General features: G+C 32.5%; 1 pseudogene; it reads left to right on the top strand.

Moving 5' to 3' along the window:
* The first annotated feature begins 3,806 nt into the window (after positions 1 to 3,806).
* Positions 3,807 to 14,908, top strand: LOC115981446 (annotated as a pseudogene).
* Positions 14,909 to 18,837: the final 3,929 nt, after the last annotated feature.

Genomic DNA, 18,837 nt, shown 5'->3' with positions numbered 1-18,837 from the left:
TGAGCTGAACCTTATCCCTCCTAAACCAAATGGACCAACAGATCATGGCAAAGAGCTCTAGATTAAGCTCCTCTGCTAGCACAAACTGCACCAGTTCGAAAAAACTAGAAAAAATTCTGGTTTGTCTGAAAAGCTAGTGTAGATTAGTCTCCCAAATATTAGTAAGTCCGGAGCACTTCCACAAAACATGCAGCACTGATTCTGGGGAAGAGCGACATAACTCGTAGTTGTCATCAGAGAGAATATTTCTTCGGACCTAATTTGTCTTTAAAGGGATAGCATTTCAGCAAGCACGCCATAAGAAATTCCTGACCTTATTTGGGATTTCGGCTGACCAAATTTTTTTCCAAAAGCTGTCATGAGGGCTCGGGTTACTAAAATTCTGACTAGGTGCAAGATTTTCCTTTACAAGAAAATTGTAGCCAGATTTGACAGTGTAAACACCCCAGGAGACAAAAGGCCAAAAGAGAATGTCTTCAGTCATGGTACGGCTGAGAGGAATACTAAGAACCAGATCAGCTTCTTGAGGAGAAAACAAGCCACGGACTAAATGGGGATCCCAACATCTATTCTCTGGATTTATGAGCTCAACTACCTTAGCATCTTGAAAACCATAAGGGATTGAACATAAGGATAATCAATTACTGGAAGCCAAGCATATCGTTCCAAATGCTAATAGCATCTCCACACCCTACCCGCCATCTAGCACCTCGCAGGAGAACATCCCTACATTTCAAAATGCTTTGCCAAGCATATGAACCCACTACAGAAGTGGCCTCCATGATAAATAATCAAAAAACATCTTCTTCATTATCTGATCATAGTTTATGCTTTCTAGTAAAGATGCTCATCATAACATAAATAATCTCATTAGGGCTGTAAACAAGCTGAGCTTTATTGAGTAGTGCATGTTCAAGTTTGGGTTGTTAGGAAAAGTCAAAAGCTTAAGCTTGGCTCGAGCTCGTGACAAGCCAAAAAAAAATGATTGAGCTTGAGCTCGTGGGAAGGTCAAAAAGCTTGAGTTTGGCTTGGCTTGATTAATTAGTCAAGCCAAACTCAAGCTTAATATCAAGCTCAAACTCGAGCTCAGGTCAATTTTTTGAACTTGAGATCTAAGAAAATTATATTATCAAATGTTTAAATCTCTAAAATTAAAAAGAAGAGGAAAAAATAGTATATTCATTTTATCCTGCATCTAATCCTACATATGATTAGCCATTATTCAAATTAAAAGTTACATAATTAAATTCATTCATTCATCATTTCTTGTTTACAACTTCAACAATTGTTCAAAATACAAATTTTATATTCACATTAGATGGTGAAGAACTAGAAAAATACTTGTCTATAACAATTATGAGTGGGAAAATACTAACATGTTTTATAACTTTACATTAGATGATTGATGGAGAAGGATCATATATGACCCACTTAATTAATTAATTTATTTTTAAATGTAACTAAATAAGTTTAAAGTGGTTCTTGGTCAGTTTAGAGGGAAGGAAAAAATTAAGGTAATGGGTAGCGATCTCATGTTAGTCATGTCATTATTAAGACATATGTAATGAGTATATTGAGCTAACACATATAAACTTATAAATGAGTCTATATTTGAATTGATTTGTATCAAGCCTTATAGCTTATGAGTTTGTTTGTGAACAAATATTTTTGCTTGGGAACGGCTTGTTTATTAAATGAGCCTAAAACTAAGGTTCAAACCTGGCTTATTTATAAACAAACAAACATAAATGAGTTTTTTATCGAGCCAAGCCTTAGTTTTTCATGGTCGGCTTGGTTCATTTGTAGCCTTAAATCCCATGGCCTTTGGATAGTTGATTTCTCTCTCTCTCTCTCTCTCTCTCTCTCTCTCTCTCTCTAATTCCATAGTTACAATGAGGTGAGGAGATTTGAACTCTAAATAGGAAATATTAGGAGATGCTAGATAAACTACAAGACCCTCGGCTATTGGATAGTCTTATATTTTTTGACATGCACCATACTTAATTGTACCTATGTCGGCATGTCCAAATTCAGAGGAAACCAAATGTCAGCATGTTCTATGTTGGAAGACCCAAAATTGCATTATGTTACCAATATTCACGTAAGGAAATGGATTACGTACAGTGATGGAGAGGATAAAGTGTTGGAGTTATCCACATAAAATATTCAGTTTGTTCTACCATATAAGGAAATCTTGATGTTGCCCATGCTATACATTCAATTCTACCAATGGTACCAACTTTCCTTTTACCAATGTGGTTGGTGGCATGTGTTGCTTCTACTAAGCTCTAAAACTCCAAAGATGATAGAGAGGAAGAAGAACCATTCTATCAATGGTGTTAGCAAATTTCTCTAAAAAAAAAAGTGTTAGCAAAATTTTCAATTTGTTTTGGTAACTATTCCCATTTGCGTATCGGAACAAAATATTTGGTATATATATATATATATATATGTATTATAAGGTTCTGTTATATATTTATATTATAACTCCTCATTAGTAGAAATAATAAAAAAAAACTATGTCAATTAAAAAAGTAATAGAGAGTATGACTTTATATACAATACAATGCAATATAAATTGTGTGTATGTGACCAACCCTAACTAATGAGCCTAATTAATTTATTAAGAATTTATAGCCGGCCCCAAAATTTGAGACTAAATTTTGTTATTGTTGTAAAACAATAACTCCTCATTATAAATATAACAGGCTTATATAATATCCTTTCAAAACCAAATATTAGAAAATTTAATAGCATTATTAATATTGAAAAAACGCTAATCATTATTTATACCATTTGGTATTTTAACCAATACAATATGTAGGGTTCCTACATATTGGTTTTGACAATGGTATGAAAAATACTAGTCGTACTCAAGGTTTTCAGAACCGGACTGGACCGGGAGGTCGGACTGTAAAAACCGGAATCGAGATGAAAACCGGTTTTTTAAGCATAAAGAACCGGATTTTTTGTTAATTCTGTGAAGCTCTAAAACTGGGGTTGGACCGCATGAACCGGTGAGAACCGTGCGGTCCAACCCCGTAGCAATTAAAAAAAAAAAAAAAAACTTAACACAATTTTATTCTTCTTAATTAAATTATCCATCTCTTACAAGGAATAAAAAAAAAATTATAATTAAAATCCTTCAAAGATATTCAACTTTACTTCAAAAATTAATCATAAATTTTAATGTTTTCATGGTTATTATTTTATTTTATTAACTTTCTTATTTAATTATTAAATATATGCTTGAAAATCATTAAATTTCCCTCACATATATAGATACATTGTCAATTTTGCTAGTTTTATAAATTTAATATCTATATTTAGGCTTTAATTAATTATTAAATTAATTATGATGTCATCACGGTTCGACTTCAAAAATCTTGAACCTCTCCCTTTTATGGTTCAATGAATTGTTCGGGTCTGAAAACCTTGGTCGTACTAGTCACGAAGAAGCAATATTTAAAGACTTGGTACAAAATATAAACTCTTTCTATTACCAAATATGAGGGAAAAAATATGCAATTATTGTATATGACATTCTTGAGAAAGATAAGGCTTAGAGGTTAATTTGGGAACATAATTAGTTTTTATTTTTTATATTTTAGAAAAGTTTTCTTAGAGTTGGATGCCTGAATGTCGAGTACTATAGCTCATACACGAAGAAAAGGTGCACGGCTTGGCCTATTTAACCTACTATATTTTCTTTTTCTCTCTCACATTGTATTGGTTGTTCAGAGAGACCAAAATATACACATCATCGAAGAAGTAAATCCTGATTATTGTTGTTACCATACCATCAAATGACAGTCTTGGTGTTTTGGGGGCTAATTTTGGCCTTCTGTATTAGCTTTGCTCTGCTGAAATGGAGTGACTTAAAATATAGAAGGAAAGGCTTGCCACCAGGAACAATGGGGTGGCCACTTTTTGGTGAGACTGTAGATTTTCTCAAATATGGACCGGGTTTCATGAAGAAACAAAGTGCAAAGTGAGCTTTTATTATGAATTTCTTTTTGTTATTATTATTCTAAATTATTATTATTAATTACGAGTGGAATACTACACCATATTACATAGATTTATTAGTGCATGGAAAATCCCACGGCAATGCACATAGTAGATTAAGATCGACACTGTACATGTTTCAAAAGAAATGGACCTTAATTCATAGTCAAGGACAAAATTAAGTTGAAACTAAGGGGGGCATGGTCCCCTTTGAATTTTTTTTTTTTTTAAATTAAAAAGTATATATAAACATATAAGATTTTCAAGTTTGAATCTAAAAAATTAATACTTAGTCCCCCAAAATTGAAAGTTGACCTCTCTCTCTCTCTCTCTCTCTCTCAATTAATTTCTTATTTATCTAATTGTCTCAAATCTCAATGAATATATATACACACACAAAAATGACTTATGATGGTTTGTTTGAAGAGGACACATCTTATGGAGCAACTTTCATCTTCTCACAAATGTGTGGGTCTCACATGCTATGAAAGAATGGCTTACGAAGTCATTTCATAAGATAATTTTTGTGTTAGTCATGTTACTTTGACTATTTATTGTTTGAGATCCAAAATAAAAAAATTTGAAAATTTTGAGTTTGGGAGTTTGGCTTTATTTAAAAGATTGCTTTAGTATTTTCTTTGTTATTTATTTATTTATTTTATATGAGTTTGGATGCATTTTTTAAAATGATTGATTATAGGAAAACCAACACAAAACTTGATCTTTTTTGTTCAATTTAAAAAAAAAAATGTAGATAATTCAAAAACTTGTAGTTGAGCTAGCATTTTTTGGTGTTTTCAACAAAAACATCCGAGATTCAAATTCACACTCCCCTTTTACAACTATTGAATTATAAAAAAAATTCCCTATGAACTTTAGGTTTGTAATAAATTAAACATCCTTTTGGCATTTTTTGCTAAAATCCAACGGATTTAGTCACGTTTTGTGCATATAATAATAATAATAATAATAATAATAATTCCAACTTATTAATGATATGGTAGAAATCATGTACACACCACATATTTCACATGATTAATCCATTAATCTTTAACGAAAAAAATAAAAATAAAAGGTAATTAGATTTATGTTGATAAAGATTTGAGAAAAATGAAAAAATACATTTTGTCACATCCTTATTTTTGTGTTGACAGGTATGGAAGTGTATTCAAGTCCCACATACTGGGTTGTCCTACCATTATCTCTATGGATCAAGAGCTCAACAAATATATCCTGAAAGCTCGAGAATGTGTTAAAACATAAGAGCTGTTTAGACTCCCAAGTTAAAAATTACGACTTGATAGATTTTATTCTAACTTATACTAAGTGCAAAATAGAGTAAATGCGAGTGGATAAACAAATAAACTACTCTAAGTCATATTCAATATAATACAGCAGTAATATGAAAGCTAAAAGAGTAGGGAAGAAGAATGCAAACACAAAATAACATGCTGATGTGTTATCGAAGAGGAAATCGAAGTACTCGGCGTAAAACCACTCCGCCGCCCTCCAAGCGGTAATTGATCCACTAGACAATTAGTTGAGATACATGGGTTATCAAGAAACCCTCCAAGCCTAATTTTCCCGATGCACCTAAGCCCTCCAAGCTCCTACTCCAACAAGGCTTCTCGAAAACGTATCTTGTCTAGTTTTCCGGATCCCACAATACGCCCAATTGCATCTGCCAAAGCCTAGCTTCTTCTAATGCTTTCCAGCAACACCAAAACCTCATTGAACACTCTAAAAGGGTGTGGTAAGTGTTTGAGCTATCAACCTCTCAATGGTATGGAAATGGAGAAGTAGGAGTTGAGGAAAATTCACAAGCAATTGTATAGAGAATTGTGGGTATAACAATCTCTAACTCTCAAGGTTTGTGGCTAGGGTTTTCTCTCAGAAACACTCCTTAACATCTGTGGGTAATGGAGATATATATAGTGTGAGTACAGATAGTGTGTATAGAAATTACAGTTCAGCAAAACAGAATGTTTCGCGGGTGTCTCGCAGGAAGGTCTTACCCAAGAAACACTCGCAAAAACCATCTATCTCCATCCTGTCCTGACTCTTCGTATTCCAATTATGTGCAGAGCACATGCATCACTTCGCGGGATGCTTACTTGCGAGCTACCCGCAAAAACACTTCAGTCTTCAATTTGCCTTGAGTCTTCACACTCTTTCTCACACACAAACCTTACAAATAAAAACCAAATGAAATACAGGGTACAAAAGATTGAACATAATTACAATCAAATTTGGCACAAAATTAAAGCCAACAAATACATAGTTGTAAATTACAACTTTACATATCCTTATGAATGAAGGAAAAGGACTTGTTCCTGGCTACCCACAGTCCCTGCTAGATGTAATGGGGAAGACGAATATTGCTGCTGTGCATGGTTCTGCTCACAAATTCATTAGGAGGTCATTGCTATCTCTTGTTGGTACTGTAGCAATTAAAGATCAACTTTTCCCAGATATTGATAAGTTCATGAGAATTATTTTGAACAACTGGGATGGCGAAACCATTGACATTCAGGAAAAAGCCAATGAGGTATATAATCACAATCTTAGGAGTGTAATAAATTAAATCCTATAGTTTAAAAGGTAATAAATTAAATCCTGAAATTTCAAAAAATAACAATTTAAACCCCAACTTATTAAACAGGATTGACTGTGTTTGGAGTTTAATATATAGATTGAGGTTTAATTTGTTATCTTTCCACGCATTGGATTTAATTTGTTACATTTGAAACTATGTGAATTAATGATATAACTTGGTACACCCCAAATGTATAGGGTTTGTTGGTGCAAACACAATAATAATGGAAATAATACACAAAGAGAAACTGAATAGTACTTCTGAATATTATTAATATAAAGAAAGGAAATACACAACACTATTTGGACTGAGGCGCGACACTCGCTCTCTTTAAGGAGATTCAAGCCCTTGGTTGGCTAACTTTTGTAATCGGTGCAGACCTTCTCTGACTTGTCTCCCCCAGGATACAACAGCCTAACAAGTGTTGTATGGCTAGAACAACCTCTGCACAAAGTGTTCAATCCCAAAGCTCCACCAGAAAGAACACCCTTCCTTGCCAATAATCTCTCTATTTTTTTTTAGTGTGTATTGTAAATTTCAGTAACATGGATTGGGTCTGAATGAGTCTATTTATAGGCTCAATGAGCCTTACGAAATTTACTACCCAATTTATTCTAATTAATTAGGTCCAATTATTCTGATGTAATGGGTGTTACAAGATTAATTGTTGGATATTAATCTGATGGGCTGGAGTTACACAATTAATGGTGAGATGAGGAGTTTCTGAAGAATGAATAGGCCCAAACGGATAGTCCATTAAGTGGGTTAATGGCTCTTCATTGTCCATAATAAAAATGGAGTATTAATTCGGGCCATTTAATCACCAACGGATATGGTAATTATTCTGAATGGACTGTCAAGTAGGAGGATCCAAGGGGCTGATTCATTTCCATTTTTGATACCTCCACTCTTCACCTCTCCCTTGCGCACGTATCTAGCCCAATATCTGAGACAATTCATGTTAGCCCATTAATCACCACAATTTAAAAAGAATAAAAAAGTCTCTCTCATTTTCAATGTGGGATTAAACATTTTTCACAACTCTTCATCTTCCATATTCACTCCACATCTTTACATTTATTTTATAACATTTACTCATTTTAATTATTTAATATTAAAATGTTCCAACAATCCCCCACTCATTTTAATATTAAATTTTAATTAAAGAGAGATTACCAGGCAAAGATGGGTCACTATGCATCATGAAGGTGTGCTCTGCATTGAACCTTCACTTAGTAAAACAGCGATCTCAACTCCAGAGTCGTAGTGGTCTCCGACTTGAACTAGGACTGCTTTAGGAAAATTAAACATCACTGCTTACACATAACAACCCAGGTGTTGACATGAGCTTTTATAACTAGCACTTTACGGCCATGTGCTGATCCTAGTTTCATGAGTGTATTTGAGATTAAGTCCAAATCTCATAGGGAGCGGCCCCACCCCCACACTCACATAGGTGAAATTTGTCAAGGGTGCTCCTGCAATTCTGACACCCCACTCATACGAGCTACAAATTTCATTAAGAGTTTTTTACTCAACCTCTCCACATTACAGGATAAATGCACTTACATCATAGGGATGAACAATTAAAAAATTATTTACAGAATAAATAATTTAAAAAAAAATAAATAGTGCATTTCTTACGACCATCATATGATTCGTTTTTCCCATTGAACCCAATTCTCAAGATCTCTGGTCCTTGGGTTGGGTATCCTCATACATGGCTCATGATTCTATGGACTTTAGTCCCATCCCCCTCGATGTATTCCAGACTCTATCTTTTGCCGAGGCCTTAGTAAATGGATCTGCAAGATTATCATTAGATTTAATATAATCCACAGTTATGATGCCACTACTTAAATAAGATCGCACGGTATTGTGCTTTCTTCTTATAGGTCTGGATTTACTGTTGTAGTAACGGTTTTTAACTCTACCAATTGCAGCAGTGCTATCACAATGAATTAATATAGGTGGAATTGGCTTTTCCCAAAGTGGAATTTCATATAACAAATCTCTAAGCCAATTTGCCTCTTCACTAGCTGAAGCTAATGCTATTAATTCAGCTTCCATTGTTGAATTAGCAATTATCGTTTGCTTTTTAGATTTCCAACAAATAGCACCACTACCTAAAGTAAAAATATAACCAGTGGTAGAGAGAGAATCACCTAACAAAGTATTCCAATCGGCATCACTAAAAGCTTCAATCACAGCAGGGTACTTTTTATAAAATAAGCCATAGTTTTTGGTACCAATTAAATATCTCATGACTCACTCAATAGCTAGCCAATGATCTTTACTAGGTTTGCTAGTAAATCTGCTTAGCACTCCTACTGCATATGCAATGTCAGGTCTAGTACAATTTGTAGCATAACGCAAACTACCAATGATACTAGCATAATCCTTTTGATTAAAAATCTCATCATCATTATTCACAGGAAATAAATGAACACTAGAATCAAAAGGAGTAGCTACACTTTTGTGATCATGAAAATTATATTTTCTCAACGTAATGTGATTGATCAAGATATATTCCATCACATGTTTTTGTAATTTTCATGCCCAAAATAAAATTAGCCTCACCAAGATCTTTCATATCAAAATGGCTTTTAAGCATATTTTTTGTTTCATTTATAACATGCATATTTGAGCCAAAAATCAACATATCATCCACATAGAGGCTAATAATAACATGTAAATTATTCCATGATTTAGAATAAATACATTTATCACATTCATTTGATTTATAATCATTCTCAATCATGCAGGAATCAAACTTTTCATGCCACTGCTTAGGTGCTTGTTTTAAGCCATATAGGGATTTAGTTAGCTTACATACCTTGCTTTCTTGTCCAGGCTCTACAAAGCCTTCGGGTTGGTCCATATAAATCTCTTCCTCTAGGTCCCCATTTAGAAAAGCAGTTTTTACATCTATTTGATGAATTTTCAAATCAAAAATTGTAGCAATGGCAATTAATAATCTAATAGATGTAATTCTTGTTACCGAAGAAAATGTATCAAAGAAATCAAGATCAGCTTTTTGTTTAAAGCCTTTTGCAACAAGTCTAGCTTTAAACTTATCTATTGACCCATCCGGTTTCAACTTTTTTCTAAGGACCCATTTACAACCTATGGTCTTACAACCCGGTGGAGGATCTACTAATTTCTAAGTTCTATTAGAAATTAGAGATTCCATCTCATCATTTACAGCCTCTTTCCAAAATATGGCATCAGGTGATGTTAAAGCCTCTTTTAAATTTTGGAGATTTTCCTCAATGTTAAAAACATAATAATCAGGACCAAAATCCTTTTCAACTCTAGCTCTTTTACTCCTTCTAGGTTCCATTTCAAAATTTTCTTGATTTTGAAAATGTGAAGTAGAAGAACTAGGTTGTGACAAAATATTTTCTTCACCCCCACTATTTTTCAATTTAAAAGGAAATTTTTCTTCATGAAAAATTGCATCACCAGATTCAAAAATTATTTTGTTTTCAAGATCAAAAAATCTATAGGCTGCACTATTAATCGCATAACCAAGAAAAGCACAGGTAGTAACTCTTATACCTAATTTAGGTATTTTAGGGTCAGTAAGCCTTACATAAGCAAGACAACCCCATACTCTTAAATATCCCAAATTTGGCTTATGTCCTTTCCACATCTCAAAAGGTGTGGTGTGTGACTTTTTATGTGGCACCCTATTCAAAACATGACATGCAGTTAAAATAGCTTCACCCCAAAAATGTAAAGGTGCACCAGATTCAATTAACATGGCATTTGTTAACTCAATTAAAGTTCTATTTTTTTCTTTCAGCCACACCATTAGAAGCAGGTGAATATGGTGCAGTAGTTTCATGGATAATTCCCAAAGACTGAGCAAATGAGTTGAATGCACTTGATTCATACTCACGGCCTCTATCACTTCTTATTCTTTTTATTTTTCTACCGAATTGATTTTCAACTTCTTGTAAAAAATCTTGAAATTTTTCAAAAGCATCACTTTTATTTTTCAACAAATAAATAGTTGTATATTTTGAGAAATCATCAATAAAAGTGATAATATATCTATTTCCTCCACGAGTTAAAATTCCCTCAAATTCACATAAATCGGAATGAATTAACTCAAGCAATTCGGTATTTCTTACAACATTTTTATGAGGCCTTTTTGTAATCTTAGCTTGACTACAAGTTTCACATTTTTCAAAATCTTTTGACAGTCTTGGAATTAATCCTAAACTACTCATGATTCCCACATATCTACTATTTATATGACACAAACGAGCATGCCAAAAATTAATAGAAGAAAGCATATAAACTGAACTGGTAGATGCTTTATTATTCTCAACATTCAATTTAAACATTCCATCACAAGCATAACCCTTGCCCACAAATAATCCCTTTTTTGTGATTACATAATTATCAGATTCCATAGTTTGCTTGAAGCCAGCCTTATTAAGCAAAAAACTTGACATCAAATTCTTCCTCATGGACGGAGTGTAAAGTACATCTTTCAATGTTAGCACACGTCCAGAAGTGAATTTCAATTCAACCTCACCACTCCCAAGAACCTTGGTTTTACTAGAGTCACCAAGCATAACAGTTTTTTCTTCTTCAAAAGGAGTGTACAATTTGAACCAATTCTTGTCATAGCAGACATGCCTATTAGCACCGGAATCTGCCCACCACCTTTCAACATATTGCACCATATTGATGTCTGTAATCATAGCCACTAAAGGTTCTTCGGTTACGTTAGCCTGTGGGACAGATTCACGTTTCCAAAATTTGCAAAATCGAGCAATATGCCCACTCTTGCCACAGACAAAACAGGATCTATTAAATTGATCTTGTGAAGGGGGTCCTTGATTCTTATTGTAATTTTTATTTGGGTTTCCCCTTCCTTGAGGTCTATTATTATTTTTAAAGGCTCTTTTTTTAGGCTTCAATTGAACATTTCTAGGAAAATGATTTTTGGGCATATTATTATTAGATGAAATAAGGTTTACTTTTGTGGTGGAATTACCATTGCTCTCTTGTGTCATGAGTGCATCTTGTCCTCTAGCCTCCTCCTCCACACGGATGCGTGTGATAAAAGTCTCCAAGGATGTCTCCTTCTGTTTGTGCCGCAAAGTCTTTTGGAACTCCCTCCAAGATTGTGGTAGTTTATCAATTATGCCAGCTACCACCAAATTGTCTCCAATCTTTATGCCTTCGGATCTCAATTCTGCCACAATCATTTGGAAGTCTTGTGCTTGATCCACCACCGATTTTCCATCCACCATTTGGTAACGGAAAAATCTACTAGCAGCATACTTCTTTGCACCTGCCTCCTCGGTATCATACTTGCTTTGTAAAGCCTTCCAAATTTTCTTAGCAGAATTGTAAGCTGTATCATAATAATCATAGAAATGATCGGCAAGACAATTCAATAGATAAGAGCGACAATTATATTCATCTTTTGTATACTTATCTATTTTTTCTTGATGGAGAATATATTCTTCCTCCCTCATCTCATCGGTAGGAACTTTTGACGGATTCTTGTCAGTGAGGATGTAGGAGACTTTGAGAAGACTCAAGTAGAAGAGGATCTTTCCTTTCCACCTCTTGAAATGGGCTCCCTTAAAGCGAAATGGCTTGTTGAGATCTCCAACAGGCTCATTTGGTTTCTCTTGTGTAGACTCCATGTGTTTGAATCTCCTTAAAATTGTTGGTGCAAACACAATAATAATGGAAATAATATAGGAGACTTTGAGAAGACTCAAGTAGAAGAGGATCTTTCCTTTCCACCTCTTGAAATGGGCTCCCTTAAAGCGAAATGGCTTGTTGAGATCTCCAACAGGCTCATTTGGTTTCTCTTGTGTAGACTCCATGTGTTTGAATCTCCTTAAAATTGTTGGTGCAAACACAATAATAATGGAAATAATACACAAAGAGAAACTGAATAGTACTTCTGAATATTATTAATATAAAGAAAGGAAATACACAACACTATTTGGACTGAGGCGCGGCACTCGCTCTCTTTAAGGAGATTCAAGCCCTTGGTTGGCTAACTCTTGTAACCGGGCACAAAGTGTTCAAGCCCAAAGCTCCACCAGAAAGAACACCCTTCCTTGCCAATGGGCTGGAGTTAAGGGGCTGATTCATTTCCATTTTTGATACCTCCACTCTTCACCTCCCCCTTGCGCACGTATCTAGCCCAATATCTGAGACAATTCATGTTAGCCCATTAATCACCACAATTTAAAAAGAATAAAAAAGTCTCTCTCCTTTTCAATGTGGGATTAAACATTTTTCACAACTCTTCATCTTCCATATTCACTCCACATCTTTACATTTATTTTATAACATTTACTCATTTTAATTATTTAATATTAAAATGTTCCAACAGGGTTTAAAATATTTTTTTTTTCCAACAAATTAAAATGATGGCACAATTCATACTTGTCATGTTTTTCTACACAGGTGGCCTTTTATGTAGCCTTCAGACAGATTATAAGCGCTGAATGTGATTTAATTTATGAGGCTTTTAAAACGGAGTTTGATAAGGTAGCAACAGCAGCACTTTCATTGCCTATCAACATTCCAGGCACAACTTACTATCAGGGTTTACAGGTATGTAATTGAAGAATTATTAATTGCATCATGTCACATAATATTTATATTTCATGTACATATATTGGAACACTTTGACCAATGTAAAATTGAGATTATTCCTTTACACGCAAGGAAGAATATCCATAATATTTTGAGACAAATTGTGGAAGAGAGAAAAGCTTCAAGGAAAACTCATAATGGCATGTTTGCCGAGCTTATAGGAAATGAGAAGCCAAGATATCGTCTAACCGAGGAGCAGGTGTTTGATCAAATATTTACAATATTGTATTCAGGTTAAGAAACTGTCTCCGTTACTACCATGATGGCCATCAAGTAACTACATATATGATCAACCCAAAGCTCTTCAAGAACTTAGAGTGAGAGTCTTACTAAGCTTCTATGTTTTATAACTTTTTTTCATCATGATAATGTTCTTAATTCTTTTTTGGCTTAACTCAATCAGGAAGAACAGTTAGCAATACAAGAAAGAAAAAACCGGACGAACCAATTGACTGGAATGTCTACAAGTCTATGAGTTTCACCCGTGCGGTAAGTAGAATTGGAATTTAATCAAAGTTTTCCACCAAATAAGTTTGGAAGCAAATTTCTTCAACTCACTATGTGACGATTAAAATGAATATCCACATTTTCTTTTAGTCACATACCTTATTTAATGAGAGTCATTTAATTTAACACACATTAATAGTATTATCAATCGTCACATAATAGGTTGGAAATTCCTCCAAATTGGTTTTCAAATAGTGTTACATGCTTCTCTTCTTATTCAAATAGGGAAAAAAAAAAATCTCCCTTTAAATGCCTTTTAATGTTTAACCAAAAAAGATATTTCTTATTCTCTTGATACAGGTGATCCTTGAAACCTCAAGGTTGGCCACTATTGTTAATGGATTACTGAGGAAGACAACACAAGATGTGGAATTGAATGGTATGTTCAACAAACTTATGGTTGTTTTTATAATGGTTGACATAATTTGTTATGATTGGTGCATCATAAGAATAGTGTTATTGTTTGATCCATGTAAAAGTAATGTTGCTCTAATCACAACATATCATATTGATAATTGTGAAGAATGTTGTGTCCTTAGTACCACCCAAATCATAATGGGAAGTGTTGTTTAGTCAATTTGTTACATTTCAATGGGGTTTTCACTTTTCAGGATTCCTCATTCCAAAAGGATAGAGAATATATGTTTTCACAAGGGAGCTCAACTATGATCCAGTCCCCTATCCAGAGCCTTCTACATTCAATCCTTCGAGATGGCTGGTTAGTTACTTAAGTCAAACATTTTATAAAACTAAAAGCCTTTTCTATTATTCATTTCTATATCCTTATAAAGTAATTATTAATGAAATGGAATACAGGATAAGAGCTTGGAGTCTCACAGCTATTGCTTCTTATTTAGAGCTGGAGGCAGGCTGTGTCCTGGAAAGGAATTGGGCATGGTTAAAGTTTCTACATTCCTTCACTATTTTGTTACTAAATACAGGTTTGTTCCATAATTAGGACACTAATTTATAAACCTTAAACCTAATGGCATTATTTTTTCTTTGGAAAAATGTGAAACTTTTGCTAAAGTAATTATCCTGGTTACAGATGGGAGGAAGTTGAGGAAGTAGAAATCTTAAAATTTCCCAGAGTTGAAGTACCAAATGGGCTGCACGTAAGGGTATCAAAGCACTAATGTTTGTAGAGTAAGGACATATGAAATGTTAGAAGGAACATAAAGATGAGCAGTTTATCCAAAAAATGTATGGAATAAGTTTTTTCTTCATTATGCATGGTACTAATTGGAATCAATTTTTTTTTTCTATGTTTTGCTATTTTTGACCTCATAGCTTCAAAATTTAGGCCATTTTTCTATTTCCTTAATGCAAATTAGAGAGGGTCAAAATTACTAGACCGACTCGACTCCATGCATGTACCATTGCAGCTATATGGTTTTTTTTTTTTTTTTTCCCTCCTTTTAATCAAACTTGCATAGTTCCACTTTCAAGGTCTTCTCAATCAAACTTTCATTGCAGCTATATATATATATATATATATATATATATATGACAGTCCTTGCCACGATGTACTTTTGTTAATAACTAGGGTATGCATTTGATGAATTCTTGAAAGTAAAATACCATACAAAAAGAAAAAGAAAAAGAAAATATAAAGATAAATCATTCCACTATCCACACTCTAATAAATACTAATTACTATCTCAAATATTTATAATCCACTTAATAATATAAAATTTACAAAAGAAAAAAAAAGTGAAAAAAAATTTACCCAGTACTTGATTTCTTAAAAATAAAGTACCATACAAAAAGAAAAAGAAAATAAAAGAAAAATCACTCCACAGTTCACAATCTAAATACTAATTACTATCTTAAATATTTATAATCCACTTAATAATATAAAATTTACAAAAAAAAAAAAGTGAAAATTTTTTTACCATTACTTGATTTTTGAAAAGTAAAGTACCATATAAAAAGAAAAAAAGAAGATAAATAACTCCACATTTAAGATTCTGAATACTAATTACTATCTTAAATATTTATAATCCACTTAATAATATAAAATTTATGAAAGAAAAAAAAAGTGAAAAAAAATTTACCCAATATTTGATTTCTTAAACTTAAAAGTAAAGTACCATACAAAAAAAAAAAAAAAAAAAGCTAAATCACTCCACAGTTCACAATCTAAATAATAATTACTATCTTAAATATTTATAATCCACTTAATAATATAAAATTTACAAAGGAAAAAAATGTGAAAAAAAAAAATACCCAGTACTTGATTTCTTGAAAGTAAAGTACCATATAAAAAGAAAAAGAAAAAGAAAAAGAAAAGATAAATCACTCCATAGTCCACACTCTAAATAATAATTACTATCTTAAATATTTATAATCTACTTAATAATATAAAATTTACAAATAAAAAAAAAGAAATTACCCAGCACTTGATTTCTTGAAAGTAAAGCACCATAAAAAAGAAAAAAAAAGATAAATTACTCCACAGTCTACACTCTAAATACTAATTACTATCTTAAATATTTATAATTCACTTAATAATATAAAATTTACAAAAGAAAAAAAAAGTGAAAAAAAAATTTACCCAACACTTGATTTCTTGAAAATAAAGTACCATACAAACAGAAAAAGAAAGAAAGAAAAAAGATAAAGATAAATTACTCAACACTCCACAGTCCACAATCTAAATACTAATTACTATCTTAAATATTTATAATCCACTTAATAATATAAAATTTATAAATGTAAAAAAAGTGTAAAAAATTACCCAGTACTTGATTTCTTATAAGTAAAGTACCATACAAAAAGGAAAAAAAAAAACGAAAAATTACTCGACAGTCCACATTCTAAATACTAATTACTATTTAAAATATTTATAATCCACTTAATAATATGAAATTTACAAATGAAAAAAATGAAAAAAAAAAAATTACTCAGTACTTGATTTCTTGAAAGTAAAGTACCATACAAACAGAAAAAAAAAAAAAAAAATTACTACACAGTTCACACTCTAAATACTAATTACTATCTCAAATATTTATAATCCACATAATAATATAAAATTTCTAAAAAAAAAATGAAAAAAATAATTTACCCAGTACTTGATTGTTTGAAAATAAAATACTATACAAAAAGAAAAAGAAAAAGAAAAAGAAATATAAAGATAAATCACTCCATATTTTACATTCTAAATATTAATTACTATCTTAAATATTTATAATCCACTTAATAATATAAAATTTACAAAAGAAATAAAAAAAAATAACAAAATTTTTCTAGTACTTGATGAACGTAAAGTACCATATAAAAAAATAATAATAATAAATCACTCTATAATCTACAATCTAAATACTAATTACTGTTTTGAAAAACATTGCATTAATTGTTTGTTTAAAAAAATGTTGTTTCCCTAAAAATAATATCCAATTACGTTTCCTTAAAAAAATAGATTTTCTACGCAAGAGTACAAGAGTAACAAAATGAAATATGAAGAATTCTATGATACAAATTCTTTTTATATGTACCCTATGAAATCTATTTTTATTGGATTAAGGTCCTCTACAGTCCTTAGATAACTTTACTATGAAGTACGGTCGAAATGATGTTGCAAAACGAAATCTTCTCACTTTAAAATAGATGGATACTCATAAAATAAATATTGATAGATAGGATTTTAGAAACTTCATAATAAATTTGCACTCTAATCCAATTTTCCTATCAATGTCCAAATATCATCAAATTCCAAACCAATACCATTCATGGTTTTGAAGAATCAAATGAACCTTAAGGCGTTAAGGATAACAGGTTAAATGTCCATAACTTTTTTTTTAATTTTGTTTAATTTTTTTTATTGGCCTAAGATATGTTTTCCTTTCTAACCCAAACCAACGAAAAAAAATTGATAGCCCAAATAAAGGTTTTGCAAGTAGAGTTATAAACAAGTTGAGCCAAACCAATTATTAAAAGTTTAAAATTATTTATTTAATTTTATTTTGAACATGAATCAAGCACGACTTAAATCATCGACTAGATTGCAGCCAAAATTAGAATTACAGATTTGGAGTCCCAAGTCCCCCATGCACCACTTGGGATCTTCTTTTAACGCCAGCAGGCAATTAGATAGTTCCAGGACTCCATGCATGTATCATTGCAGCTATATGTTTTTTTTTTTTTTCCTCCTTTCAATCAAACTTGCATAGTTCCACTTTCAAGGTCTTCTCAAGTAAATTTTTTAATTACTTTTATATGACAGCCCTTGCCACGATGCACTCTTGTAAATAACTTGGGTATGCATTTGATGAATTCTTCCTTTTAGTCACGCACCTTATTTAATGAGAGTCATTTAATTTAACACACATTGTACGTCTTTAGACCCTTTAACACAAGTTGTTTAACCTAATTATTTAGCCAAATGATTACTTAGATAAATTATTCAGTTTTAGGTTAACACAATAAAAACATATCATATAAATAATGCGGAAATATAAAGAATACAACGATATTGAAAGTTCAAATATGTGTATAAACACCCTTGAACGTTTAGACCCCCAAATTACAACTTAACCAATTCAAGTATTATGTCAAACAACTAGTGTGCGGAAAATTAACATAAGTTATAATATGGAATTGGAAAAACTATCTAAGCCAAATTAAAAACACAACCCACAGCAGATAAAAAGGCAAAGATAAAAGGGAAGGAAGATGCAAACACAAAGACAACACGCGATGTGTTATCGAAGAGGAAACTGAAGCCCTCGGCGTAAAACCTCTCCGCCACCCTCCAAGCGGTCAATAATCCACTAGAAAATGTAGTTGGGATACATGGACAGCAATAGACCCTCCAAGCTTAATTTACCCAGTGCACCTGAGCCCTCCAAGCTTCTTGCTCCAACGAGGTTGCGCCGAACCTTTTTCTTTTCTAGCTTCCGCTACTAGACCGTAGCATCAACCAATGAAGATTGGTTCCTTCCTAACTGCTTCTCAGAAATGCAAACAGCCCTCTCACAGTGATGAATATGGTGAGAACAAACTTCACTCTATCTCACTCACTACCCTTACAACAAACCCACCTAAATACAGGGTTACTAAATGCTAAAATACAAGCAAAT

The sequence above is a fragment of the Quercus lobata genome, chromosome 3 (assembly GCF_001633185.2).
Source record: "Quercus lobata isolate SW786 chromosome 3, ValleyOak3.0 Primary Assembly, whole genome shotgun sequence".
In the NCBI taxonomy this organism is placed as follows: Eukaryota; Viridiplantae; Streptophyta; class Magnoliopsida; order Fagales; family Fagaceae; genus Quercus; species Quercus lobata.
Note: the sequence above shows the minus strand (reverse complement) of the source record. Positions and strands in the feature narration are given on the sequence as shown.